This window comes from Rousettus aegyptiacus, unplaced genomic scaffold, assembly GCF_014176215.1.
Source record: "Rousettus aegyptiacus isolate mRouAeg1 unplaced genomic scaffold, mRouAeg1.p scaffold_m13_p_9, whole genome shotgun sequence".
Taxonomy (NCBI): domain Eukaryota; kingdom Metazoa; phylum Chordata; class Mammalia; order Chiroptera; family Pteropodidae; genus Rousettus; species Rousettus aegyptiacus.
This window is the reverse complement of record NW_023416312.1, coordinates 4,462,916-4,477,005: the sequence shown is the minus strand read 5'-3', so window position 1 is coordinate 4,477,005 and position 14,090 is coordinate 4,462,916. Positions and strand designations below refer to the sequence as shown.

The window sequence follows — 14,090 nt, the reverse complement described above, 5'->3', positions numbered from 1 at the left end:
TCTTTTCTTTTCTTTTGTAGCCTCATCACACTCTTGGCTCTTATTAGCTTCAGGCCACTCAAATTCCCAAGTCTTCTCTTCCACATACTGCTATTTACCACGTTCTCACTATATCCTTAACTTTGGTTTCAAGGAGAGAACACTAAAACTTGTCCTATTTAAATTTTGTTTTAAAAGAGATGCCCATTTATGCATTTATTCACACATTTACCCCACCTTATTCCAAAAGAAACTAGCTGATACATCACTCCTGGGCCAGTGCCAGTTTGGAACCTGCTTTATCATCTGATTTATTCACACTCCCTCCCAGCCTTTTGTTCTCCATACATTAATAACCAGATTCACTCAGCCTGTATCCAGGTTACTTAAAAAGAACCAAACTAGGAAAATAGCTCTGACCTTTGACAAAGTTTTCCAGATTTGACAAAGATAGACCATTAATGAGCATTCTTAGGATAGAATGGCTATGCTGCTAAATTATCTTATCATCCATCCAGTTTCTCCATCTTTTCCGCAAGGATACCATGAAAGTTTCTGAAAAATGCCTTGCGGAAATACAGAAACCTCTATGTCCATAGGATTCCTTTGATCTACTAGTCTAATGAATATACCACGAAAGAAAGCAACGTCTGTCTGTCAGGCTGTCTTTTCTTAGTAAATCCATGCTGGTTGCTTTAAGGATTACCTCTTCTCTCTCTGAGAGTTCACACACCACCCGTATGATATTCTTAATGGAGAATTATTATTGAAATCTCAGTTAACATTTGCATCACCTACCTTCTCCCCATTTTTGAAAACTAAGACATTTGCCCATCTCCTGTCTTTAAGAAGCTCTTCTATTTCCCATAGATTAGAGATGATATGTTAAGGATCTCTTTTGAAAGTTGTTTTCATATTCTTAGACCTCATGTGTCCAAAGCTGAAGACTCGCATTCTTTTAGTTTGCATCTTTGGAATGAGAGTGACAGTCGTAGGGAGAGAGAACAGTTTTCCCAAAGAATGGGAGTTCTATTTTTAAAAGGAGCGAGGGATACTGGGCAAACAAAAGAGATTGCACTGCAGCAGTGAATCTTCAAATTCAAATACTCTTCAGCAAGGCTCAGTTCCCTCTAGCTAGTCTTTCCTGCATTAGTGTAATGTCTGTGCTGCTCTTGCGGTTTGAGTCTGATTGCTATCTTCCTCCTCCCAGGTTTTTATGTGTCTTTTACAGCCTGAGGTCCTTGGAGAGCCTTACCCCTCTCGCCAGCACATTGAGTCTCTTGGATTACTTCCTCCACTAGTATTAATAAGGGGTTCTGGTCCCTTCAATACAAAAAACAGTCCTTTATGCTTATTTGTAATTGACATTTCCTGGAGGTAGATGTATTCGGTGGGTTTTATTGTTTTTCAGTTTGTTAATATCACGGTTGAAAATTAGCCAAAGACTAGAAAAGATGGAGCCATCAAGGGCTTCCAAGGTCAATAGGCTAGGAAATAAATTATTCCATTATCAGGATGAAAACTGAATCCTCACATTAACCTTGCTAATTGCTTGTTTACCTTGTTTTTATACTTTCTAAGTGAACAGGAACAAAGCCACTTACTGCTGTTCTCATTAACGCTAATGATCAATAAGGAGGAAAATTTTTTTCCTGATTCTTATATTTTATATATTTATGGATGTTTAATTTAGAGCTTATTAGGGCATTGCCAGTTTTCCTCATTATCTCTTCTGCAAGATGAATGTGTTTCTTAGGCAAGTAGTTAACATGAAGCAACAATGACAGACTCAGCTTTTGTAATTAAGCAAGGCTTTCAGTAATATTTACTGCTGGGGATGGGAGGGAAGAAGCAAGCATTAGCATTTTAATATTGACTTATTTTAGATACTCCTAAGAGAAAGAGGTACTTATAACAATTTTGCACTGAATGTTAATGACCAGAGATGATTTGGTGTCCAAGGGAAATGTTTGCCTTGCAACCTCCCCTAAGCTCTTTTTAGGCTCTTTCCATTCATTAAAATCATGGTCTGAAATGAAATCTCAATGTGTGATACCACTTGAATGAATCTGAAAAATGCTATGCTAAGTAAAGGGAGTCAGTCACAAAGGACCACATATTGTATGCTTCCATTTGTATGGAATGGCAGGAATAGACAAATCCATAGACAGCAAACAGATAAGGGACCGCCAGGGCTGAGGAGGGATGGGGAGACTGGGTGGTAATAGCTAAGGGGTGTGGGGTTTCCTTTTGGAGTGATGAAAATGTTCTGGAATTGATTGTGGTGATGATTGCATAATTCCGTGAATATACTAAAAGCCATTGAATTGTGCACTGTAAATGGGTAAATCGCGTGACATGCGAATTGTATCACGAGAAGTTGTTTTTGAAAAAAATCACAGCGTACTCTTTCTGTCGCCATTATATGCCACTCCCTGTCCTCCTCTGGAGTCTTTAGCAAGTGGATTACTTTTCCGTTAGGTCCAGCTGCCATCCCAGATGACTTTGCCATCCACATAGATGACTCACTACTCGACACCTGAGCAAATCCCTTCCTTGGTCCTCTCTGCTCCTGTGACCTTCACCTCCTTTCCACCCAGCCACCCACTCCGCCCTTATTTTGTACCATACCTCTGAAATATGCATTCACACGTCTCTCTCAGAACACAGCTTCCAAAATTTCCAGTTGTCTCGCTCAGTTGTACTCATCATAACCTCGCCTTAATAGGCGCAGGGTCTTCCTCTTCCTTGATCCCGTTACTTTCTTTGTGTTCTATTAGCTCCACAGCCCCCCTCTCTGCTCTCCCTCCCCGCTTTCATTGTCACTGCTTTCCTTGTCTGGCTTGAATTCCATGCCTCATCATTTCAGTCTCCCGTCCTTCTTTCTCAACCATCTGGCAAATCTACCATCGATGCAGATGCATAGAACAACCCGGTCCCCATCTCCTCGCCACCCGCAATCTCCACGCCCTTTTATACCGTTAGCCTTTTATATTGTTCCAAAAGCCCCTCTCCGGTTCTCCAAGGTCTCTAATAGAGACCTGCTCCACACTTCTCAACCCATCTCCACCTCCTTCTTCACGTTCAGCAGATAATTTCACTTCCTCTTCTATGTCAGAGAGGAAGAAGCTCCTTCTCTAACACGGGACCATGTGCCGATCTATGGCCTTTCTTCTTCCCTTACCATCCATTGCTCTGAGCAAAATGTAAGAAATGCCCCTTCTCTTATTTAGTCTATCTGTGCTCTGGCTTGCTTCACTTCCTCACTACTCAGCATCCCTGTAGTATCGAGTATTTATTCCTTCTTCTCATATCATCAACCTCTCCCTCTCTGCTGATGCCTACCCATCAGCATATCTCTCCCTAAGCAACACCAGCAATGCTAAATTGATGCCTCACCCCTCTTTAGCAACCTCTATTTTTTTCCTTCCTCTTTAAATACTAACCTCCGGAAAAAGCTGTGTCCACTTCTCTCTTTATTTTTTTCCTCCATTTGCTACAGTGTGTATTTCTACACATCACTTCGCTCAAATGTCTTTTTTGAATCCAGTTTCTACTTGAATTCTTGGCAATATTTGGCACATTTGACAACTTTCTTCCTCTTATCAGAGCTTTTCCTTTAGCTTCATGACATTACATAATTCTGGATCTGCTCCCATGCTTTTGATCTCTTCTTCTCAGTCTTCTTTTGAGGATTTTCCTCTGCCTGCCCCTTAAAAGTTAGTTTTCAAATTAACACAAACTTAGCAGTTTAAAACATCCATTTATTATCTCTCAGCTTCTGTGGGTTAAGAGTCCAGTCATGGGATAGCTGGGTCCTCTGCTCAGGTCTCACAAGGCTGAGGTCAAGGTCATCTGGGATGACTGGGGCTGTGTTCTCTTCTGGAGCTTGGGGTCCTCTTCCAAGCTCATCTGGGTTGTTGCCTGAATTCAGTTCCTTATGGTTGTAGGACCGAGGTCCCTGTTTTTTTTGTTGGCTGTCAGCTGGGTTCATTCTCACCTCCTAGAGTTTACTCTCAGGTCCTTCCATATGGCCCTCTCTATCTCACCAATGAAGAAACCCCTTCTCAATGAATCCCTTTTATGTTTCGAATCTAATTTCTTCTTCTACAAGTCAGAGAAAACGCTCTTTTAAAAATTTCCATATGATTAAGTTAGGCCCACTTGAATAATCTATTTTCAGGTCAACTGATTAGTAACCTTAATAATACCTGCAGATTCCCTTTGGCTACGTAACCTAACATCATCATGGGAGTAGCAGCAGGTGGGGAATGTCCTGGGAGCCAACTTAGAATTGTGCCTTCAACAGTACTTAAAAAAAAAATAATTATTGTTGCATAAATTCTTCTGTCGTGATCTCATCCTGCTACTCAGCTTCATTTACCAGCTCTATACTGATGACTCACAAATCTCTAGCTCACTAACCTGACTCTAGCCTGAGCCTTCGGACTTGTTATCAATAGCTCCCACTGTCCATTCGAAGGCCCCATAGATATCTGATTTGGGAGGTTGAAAAATGAGTTCGTCATTTCTCCACCCGTCTAACTTCTTCCTGGCTTTTCTCTCTCAGGGAATCATCCCCCAGTGTCATCCTTGACTTTACACCCAGTCCCCTTGCCCCCATAGCAAAACAACCTACTACACCAATCAATCCTGCCTCCTGAACTCATTCCAATCTATCTCCTTCTCTTTATTCCTTGTTCGGGCTACCTTTACCTCTCATGAATTATTCAACAGCTTCTCGGTCTCTCAGCCACCAGTCTTGACCTCTGCTGTGGACACTGGGAATCTGCTTACTCAATATCCATTTCAACCTCCTTGTGATGCTACTTTCAGAAAACAAAAACCCACATTCCTTAGCTAAGCTTCTGGTTGTGATGCAGTTTCCAACGATAAGGTGCACCCACTGCAAGATTTGGAAGCGGGAAGTAATAAATCATGAAAAGGGGGCCTCACCTCTGCTATTTCTGCAGGTGAGTGTGGTTATGGAAGCATTAGTCTTTTCAGTGGCAGTCGTAGAGGGAGTCCAGTGTCCAGACCCTAGCCGCATGAGTGAAAAGAGGCAGGACCCATGGCACCCATTTTGCTGGCAGCAGCTTCCCGATTTCCACAATAGAGGATGTATAGGCCTGAAGCCAGCAGTTATGAAGACAGATTCTTAATATTCCAGCTCACTGGTAATGGCAGGCACAGCAGCTCCCTGGCAGTCAAGTTCTGCAATGCTATTCTGGAAGGCTTTCTTGGAAACTCATTTTAAATTTTGCTATTCCAGCTCTTCTAATCATTTTGAGATGGGACATCACTTGTAAAATTCTTAATCTTTTAGCAGGAAATGAAATGGGACATCTCTTGCAGCGTTAATCTTTTTAGTAAACCTAATTAAGTTTTCTACCCTCCTTTCTTTGAAAAAAAGGCCCTCTCCCTCAAATGCTGATAATTGCCCTGGCGACTCAGATCCTCCGGCTGTTGATAAGGGTCATCAGCCCATTGTCAGCAGAAATGGCGTTAAGTCAGACGGGTCCCTTAGAGTCTGAGAGGGGAGGGGACTTTAGGCCAAAGGTCTTTTTTTACTCTTTAAGAAGTATATTAACCAAGCCCGTTTCCCTTTACTCACTTAATAGGCGAATCAATAATAGAAATTAATAGATATATGATTTGAATAATAAATTAGTGTCTTCTTTTCTTTGTCTAGAGGCTGAGGTGGCACTTCCGCAGGAAACCCAAGTCCCCACCCTGACTGAAGCAGGAAGGGAAAGAGCTCCATGAAACCCCTGTAGGCAGGGACAACGGCCATTCTCAGCAGGAAGCAGATACAGAAGAAGAGACCTCCCGTCCCTCAGCATCCATACCAATAATAAGGGGGTTCATGGCTCTTAGAAAAGAGTTAGGCAGGAATGTTAGTTAGGGGGTTTTGGGTCTGCCTGCAAAGACACTGAGGTCATCCTATCCTAGAAGGGGTCCGCCATAATCCGCACACAATTAAGCAAACCAGAAACAAGTAAGCAGAGAGAATTAGGTACCAGTTTAAGCCAGTCACTTGCACCTGTGCAATGAAGACCTCAACGACCTTCAACTCACCTGAGTCTCATTATACCACATTATAATATGATGCATATGCGCGGAAGTTCATTAATATCATTATAACGGACTGAATTCTGGGAACGAACATGCGCAGAAAGCAAAATGATGAATCACTGAGTCCTGTTGATCTTAGTTGTCAATCAAGGAAGCCCACTCCTCTACGAAAAGTAACCACCCACAGCAAAAAGGGATAAAAACTCCCAAAGGTTTTGAACCACGCTTTTCTTGATCAGGTCCACTTCCACATGTGGAAGTATACTTTCCCTCCTAATAAAACTTTACTGTATTTCGGTGTCTTGCTCAATTCCTTGTTCGAGACATCAAGAACTTTGACAATGCACCAGGAGAGGACCCCACTCTCCTGTAACAATTTTTAGACTGCTTCTGTTTGTATCAGTTACAATGATTTATTTTTATCTGCGACTAAATTCTGACTACGCTATATCCTGCGAGTAACCACATTTCATCCAGAGTGATCTTTTTGAAACTCCAGTACTCAAATCTGATAATGGCATTGCCCATGCTTAAAATCCTTTAATGTCTCCCAATATCCTTATATAAAGCCCAGATGTTTTAACCCTGTTTGAAAGGTCCTTCATGATATGGTCCTCCTTTCCTCTGCAGACTCATCTTTACCCAGGAGTACCTGGCCATGCTGACCTTCCATTCAGGTCCCTAGGGCAGTCATGTACTCATCTCTTTATCTTTGCATGTGCTACTCTCCCTGCGTGGAACACTGTTGCCCTGTCTTCTCTTGGCTGACTCCCACTTTTTTCCAATCTTGGCCTAAAATATGTGTCCTTCAGGAAACTTTCTGACCCCACCACCCATCGCTACCACAACTGTAGGTTAGGCACTCTTAGGTGCTCCTACAGCACCCTGGCCTTCCCCCTTTGAAACACTCCACTGTATTGTAATTGCTGAGTGCGAAGCTTGTCCCTCACCCTAATTATACCATAGGAACCTAGTAGAAAGTCCCATGTCCAAGTTTTTCTCTATTTTATCCCCAGTACCCAGTGAGTGCCTGGCCCAGACTTATTTAATGAAGTAAAGAAATAGAAGCATTTTAAGCAGAGGACCTAATCTCTATTAGATTTGTTTTAGAAAAAAAAAAAAAAAAACACTTAGGTGGCCACACGCAGAACGAACTGTCATGGGATCAGGTGAAGGGAAGAGGCTAAGACAGTCCAGCTTACTGGTCTGACCAAGTGCAATATTAGTGGAAATGAGAATACTTCACAGGCTATGGTAGGGAGAGAGCAGACAGAAAAAAAAAAAAAAACAATAAAACTCAAGGAGTAATTAGATGGGCTTAGTTAATCTTGGTTTGGCATTCCAATTCAGTTTCATTAACATTTTTTCAGTGTCTGCGCAAAGCATTATATTAGGTGCTGTGATATAGAGATTAGTAAGATACTATCTCGGTCCTGGAGATTGCAAGGGTTTCAGGTGGCTAGTGGAAGCACAAATAGTTAAATACTAGGCTGAGAGATAAGAGGAAGAATTGAAGAGTTTAGGTTTTGAGGCGCTGTGTGTGTGGTTTTTCAGTTCGTTTGTTTTTGCTTACAGATAATGGGCAAGTAGTTTATGGGCAACAGAAAGTGTACTGTGGTGGAAAAAACATTGCCTGGAGACAGAACAGGGAGCTCTTAGTTCCTCATCTGCCACTAACTAGGTAGTATGATCTTGAACAATTTAACTTATCTAGAGCTTAATTACCTCATTTGTAAAACAAAGTGTTTGAATGAAATTACCTTTAAAATTCTATTATTTTATATAATTGCTATATCTAAAAGAGTTTTAAAAATCACTTAAAATGTTCATGCATTCTAAATACTGCTTTAGGATAAATGTTTTTACTTTCTCCCATAGTATTTAGAAGACTAGGAGATCATTCGGCCACAGATAAACTGTAAACTTTAGTTCCTTGATCCTAAGACATTGATGATAATATTTTCCACTTTTGACAATTAGGCAGTTTACTGAATGTGCCCCCTCCTCTTTTTCATTTCCTTAGCTTTTTAGCTTTATGATTTTTAAAAAATTTGCCTTTTCTATTACCTGGTACAAAGGCTAGCCTTTGCTAGAGGAATGGAAAAAAGAACTGCAAATCAGTCTTTTTTGCCCCTTTGATAGATGAGGAATTTTAAATTCTGGACTCAAATTGTTTGAGAATTCTCTTCAAATTTCCATGTAAAGGAGACACATGAAGGAGCACAAAAAGCAGGTTTAGTATGGAGAAAAAGAGCCACCCTCTTGAAAAGTCACCTGTCCTTCCCATCGCTATGGCTCCTACTCTTTGTAACTAAGCATGCAACAGCTTGCAAGCATGGCAAGTAATGCTAGCAGCTGTAACAGATGAACCTGGAAAAATCAATGGCTTCATACAAAGTGATCTATCATTCACTTAAAGTACAATTGGTGGTAGAAATGATGATGGTGGTAGTGGTCTGCGTGTGTGTGTGAGCTCCGTGCAGTCATTCAGGAACACAGGCTGACAGAGACTCAGCCGTCTTCAAAGCCTGACTTTCAAGGTCACTCTGGGTATCAACATCCAGAGGGCAAAAGCGGGGTTAAGGAGAGAGGGAAGAGGCTTTCCTATGGGAGGTTTTTCTGGGACCAGCCTGATATCACTCCCATCCAAGTTTCATTGGCTGAGGTGATGAGGAACAGGGTCTAACCATGTGCCAAGGAAGAGAAAGGGCAGGTTTTGATGATCGCAGCGTGGTTTTTGCCAATATCTCCAGGAATATTGATTCTGTCTAGCCATTCCCTTTCAACCCTCTCCTTTCTACCTCATGCCTGTAATTGCTGACAAAATATTTCAGAAGCGATTCCTACTTGACATGAGTAGTTGGAAAATATTTTTAGACTAGTGATATTCATCAAGGAAGCATCTGATATTTATGATGCAACCTTCAGGTTTCTCTAAGTGCTCCAATTTCTAACTTAGACTATTATAGTACATCAGTTTGCACAGGGCATTCACAATTGTACGCCACTCTGGTTTGTGCATGAAGATTTAGTTTCAGTTTCATATAAGTGAGAATATTATTCTCCTAATGTTATCAGATTTAATGAGGTCAGCTATAAAAAATATTCAGATCTCAAGTTACCTTTAGATCATTTATCTGGGAAAATTACATCATAATTGCTAGCTTTGAGAACTTTCCAGTTAGGTATCATAGCTTTTTTTTTTTTTTTTGGTATAGAGAAATGGTTCTTAGAGTGTGGCCAGACCAGTGGCATCAACAGCACCTGAGAACTTGTGAGAAATGCAATTCTCAGGCCTCGCCTCAGACCTGCTGAATCAGAAACTCTGGGGATAGGCCCCAGCAATCTGTGTTTTCACAAGTCCTCGAGAGAACATCCCAGAAGCACTGGTCTAATTGAGTTAGATTACTGCTGAAACATTTCATTTCAAGGACCAGGTCAAAAGGATACTAACTGAAATGTTTCGTTGAAAACATATCGAATTTCTCTCATATTGCTGTGAATTAAGAGTGCTGTAGAAAACTCATAGAATGAAAAGATTGCTAAAGGCCTGGGAGGTCATTACAGCAAACAGTTTGCAAAGGCATCAGACCCGGCGATCTAAGGTTCTATGAAGTATCTTTAGAGGTTTCCTAAAAGAAAATATATTCATATGTTTGATTAGGGACTGCTTCTCTGACCATCCAGGGTTTGTCTCCAAAAGCCAGGAGAAGTGGTTTTGGAACTTTAGGACAGAGTCAAAATCCTACTCATCTTTGTATCCCTGTTACCTTCCAGAGTGCCCGGTACAGAGTAGATAGCTAATAAGCATTTATGTTAAAGGAATGAATGGATAGAATAGTCATCTCATGAATTCGGGTTCTAAAGTAATTTCCACTAATATTCTGGGGTCACTTTGAATAAAATCCCATTTAGATAGCTAATTCTCATTACTATTAAAGAATTCTGACTGCCTTAACTATGTGGCCAGTCTTTTCAGCAGTTAAGGCTTTTACCTATCAAATATCAAGAATAATGCCCCCAACTCCTTAGAGAGAGAAAAAAAACTTATATGAAGACATTTCTTGAAATGTCTATAAAAGATTTCAGTTACTGCATATTAACCTTTGCAGTGACTAACTCAGCGTTTTGACATTTTGGGCTGGATAACTCTTTGTGCTGGGAGCTGTCCTGTACTTTGTAGCAGCCATCACCAGCACCCTCCCTTGCCCATTGTGACAACCAAAATGTCTCCAGACACTGCCAAATGTCCGCTGGGGGTACGGGTGGGGCAAAACTGCCCAGGTTGAAAATCACTGCTCTAAAAGGGAAGAGTCATCTTCCTGCCATTTTATTCAAAGCTATAGAAACAGGCTTCAAGAAAGAGCATATGTTCTACATTTCTCTTTAGCTCATTGTTGAGAATTTCGGCAGTGACAGCTCTATTTGAAATGCTTTGGTTTACACATTCCTCATTATTTTAGGCCACTTTTCTCTTAGGGACAACTTTATCTTTGGAGATGCAAATTCACAAACTCTAAGCATCTTTTTTACACTTATTGTGATCTACACTGATTCATCACTGAATTCTATTACAAGGCACTTTTATTTAATAATTTCTAAGTAATACAGAATAAAGGAACTCTGTAGGAAGAGTTCATAATACTATGTTAGCACTAACAGATTTTTATCTACTTCATTACAATATTTTTTTTAAATTAGCTAAGTAAAACCTGCACTAAAATAAAACATAATAATAACCTTTATTCTATCCTACCTCAAGATTCTGCCCCTCAAAAAAGAGTCATCGTTGCTTCTAGAATGTACTTCCTGGTACCTAGGAAAGAATACACGAATAATTCTATTTCTTGATTTATGTTAGATATTATGTTTTCTTTCTGTTTGTGCTTGAAGATTTAGCAATATTTCAACATCCCCTCACTTCTGCTCCTTCATATTCTCATATAAACATATTACAATTTTTACTTAAATTGTCAGTGTTTTTAATGATGAGCAGACAGTGTATGCTGACATCCTTGTTGACATTCTCATGCTAAAGTCCTGCCTCTTATTGTCCGTGTGAATATATACTTTAAACATTCCTCTTTTTTCCCCCTCATTTAATGACGTTTTGAGAGGAATTGGAGATAAAAGCATATGGTCATTATACATTTAACAGGAAATTAAAATTATTTTTGAAAACTTTTAAAAGATTACATAAAAGTCTCAAAATATTATCGTTAGGAGGTAGACTCCGTTTCACCCTCACCTCTTGCATTTAACATAAATGAAAGCTAGGCACTTTTTTTTTTTAATTTAAGAAACAAGTGATGTTAACTAAATTTATTGTGGTCATTTCGCAATACATGTAAATATCAAACTATTACGTTGTACATTTGAAACTGATATAACATTACATGTCAATTATGTCTCAATAAAAATATAAATAAAAGGCAGATTACCAGAAATACTTCAATTCTCCTTCTGTACACTGGGGACAAGGTTATTTTTGCTACTTAAGGATAAATCTGTTCTCTCTTCTGACCTTGCCGAATTTTCCTTTATCTTCCTGGGCCAGTGAAACAGAAAAACAAAAGACAGCCTTGTATCAAGAAACTACTTGCTCTTGTTCCATGAAAAATGTCTCCCACACCAAAAAAAAAAAAAAAAAATTTAAAAATCTGATTTTTAATTTTTCACAAAAATTGTTCATACCATCATTAACCAAGAAATCAGGACCACCCAGATCACAAAAGCAGAGGATTAAAAAACGATATCCTATTAACATGACAGATGAAGATACTAGGTGAAAAGCATCACACATATAACAAAGCCCACAATTTAAAAACTGGGAATCAAAGTCAAGCAGTTAATTACTAACAAAGACAGTAACAGAGCTTCTTTTGTCTTTCGCAGTGAATTCACAATTAGCACCTAATACTAAGACTGGAAAATAAACCATCTATAATCTACTGAAAAAGACCATCTGTTTCTATAAATTTTGTTCTTATACACTTGCCAAAAAAAGGGAACATATTAACAAAATAATGGGCCCTGCACTGTTAATTGCTAGCTTGTTTGCATTTGTGCCGTTGCTATTAGAATTTAATAAGCCATTCCTTCTGCTAAATTAATAAGCAGCCAAGATTATGTAATAGCTGCTTTCAGCTGCTAATTATTTTTCCCATAATTCCTTTCCCTCCCTACCTCCAACATCCACCTTTTCTTGGCTAGGAACACCAGAGACTGCCAGTATGTCATCAGCAAGTCTCCCCTCCTCATTTTCAGAACAGATCAACATTAGGAGCCTAACCAATGAGTTTAAATTTGGAGGGGGTCATCTCAGGAACCTCAAGAAGATATGTGTTTTGTACAGAAAAAGAGAAAAGCACCGTTTGAATTCAGAGGGTGAGCTTTCATGGCATGGCATCCGTTTCGTGTAGTAAGGGCGAAATGAGACATTAACATGAGCCTTTCCGGTGTGATTGGTCAGGGAGCAGAGAGAAACTTGGGCAGGGGGCCTAAAGACCTACACAAAGCCAGCTCTGTGCTTTGAGTGACCACCTCCTTAATATTCCACTATATATTAATCATACACATTAGTTGGACAATTTCCAAGCAAAGCAGCAGGGCTTAAAAGGGGAGGTATCATATATTTTTATTTTACCAAATAAGGGCATTAAAAAATGCCCCCAAATCTCTATTATATACTTAGTTTTACAGACATTTTAACAGGCAAAAGAACACAATCCCTAATAAAGAATTCCTCTAAATTGATTAAATTTAGCTTCATGAAAAACTTAGCATTTCTTTTTCACTTTGGACCATTAAAAAATTCTGGCGACTATGTTTGGGAACCTCTGCAAAAAGGGCATAGCTTCACAAAAGCAGTTTTCCAGCTTCCTTTGTAAGAACCTCGGTGACGGGTAATGACTAGCATTCGACATGAGAAACCCGTGTCTGTTCAAGCAAGGTCACTTAATCCTGTGGGGCTCCTCTTTCCTCATCTGTAAAAGATGAGGACGAGATGATTCATCCATTCTTTCATTCAAAAAAAAAAAATATGGACATCCATTATGTGTTAGGCACAATGCTCAGCACTAAGGCTCTAAACAAATCTATCATTTTATAGTCCTTATCAGTCAACTAAGATTTATTAGTTGTTATATACCAGGCAGTGAACTAAGTTGGGATGGAAAATGAGTAAAATTCAAGATGCGTTGAACAGGGGCCGATGGGCATGTGAGTAAAAGGGGGATTCGTTCTTACAGGGTTTGAAGTTGAGGCTTCATAGGAGATGTGACATTTGAGAGGAAGGGCACGCCAGGCAGAGCAAGAGGTCTGCAAGGCTAAAGCGGAACCCAGGCGGCTGCGGGGGCGCGTTTCCGTGAGAAGCAAGCGGGAATCGCGAAGATGAGGTGCTGTCTGGGCTTTTGGGCAGGGAACCGACAGTAAGTCATCAGGTCCACAGCACTGAGGATGGGCGAGGCAAGCCCAGGGAAGAGCCATGGTACAGCTCGGGGTAAAGGGTGTTTAGGGATGTAGCAGTGCGATGGGAAGGAGGGGCCGGATTCCGGATAGTTTTGAGCCAGAATGATTGCAAAAGGCCCTCTGAAAGCAAGCACGAGCTCCGCGACGGAGCTGACTTGTTTTCTGCAGGGTTGCAGCATGCCTCACCCCTCACCATAGTCACCGACCGTCGCGCCTCCCCGTCCCACCCTCTTGGGGCACGGAGAGTTATTGGAGCTCGAACTTGGCTCTTCGCGGTCCAGACCTCCCCTACCCGACACAGCGGGATCGACAAAGGGCGCCGCGGAACCCTATCTTCGCGCCACCGAATAGCCGAGGAAACCGCCCGCGCGCGTCCCGAAGGCACACGCAGGAGTGCGCAGGCGCACCAGCCCCTGCAGCCGCCGCTTCCGGGTCACGTGGCCTGGCTTCCGGTCCAGACCCGCCCCCTCGTATTGACGCAGCCAATCGGCTTCCTTGGATTGTGAGGTCAGCTGTGCTGCCTCCGCGGCCGTTGGCGACTGCCGAGCTGCTTCCCGCGCGTCGCC

General features: G+C 41.0%; 1 long non-coding RNA gene across 1 annotated transcript in view; it reads right to left on the bottom strand.

Moving 5' to 3' along the window:
* The window catches only part of LOC118607701, a 43,626-nt gene extending 29,641 nt beyond the window's left edge, over nucleotides 1-13,985 (bottom strand). Inside the window, exons 1-2 of the long non-coding RNA XR_004952764.1 lie at nucleotides 11,496-13,985; nucleotides 10,811-10,870 (exon numbers count right to left, since the gene is read on the bottom strand). This is a non-coding gene — a long non-coding RNA (uncharacterized LOC118607701). The remainder of the gene's footprint in view (nucleotides 1-10,810; nucleotides 10,871-11,495) is intronic.
* Nucleotides 13,986-14,090: the final 105 nt, after the last annotated feature.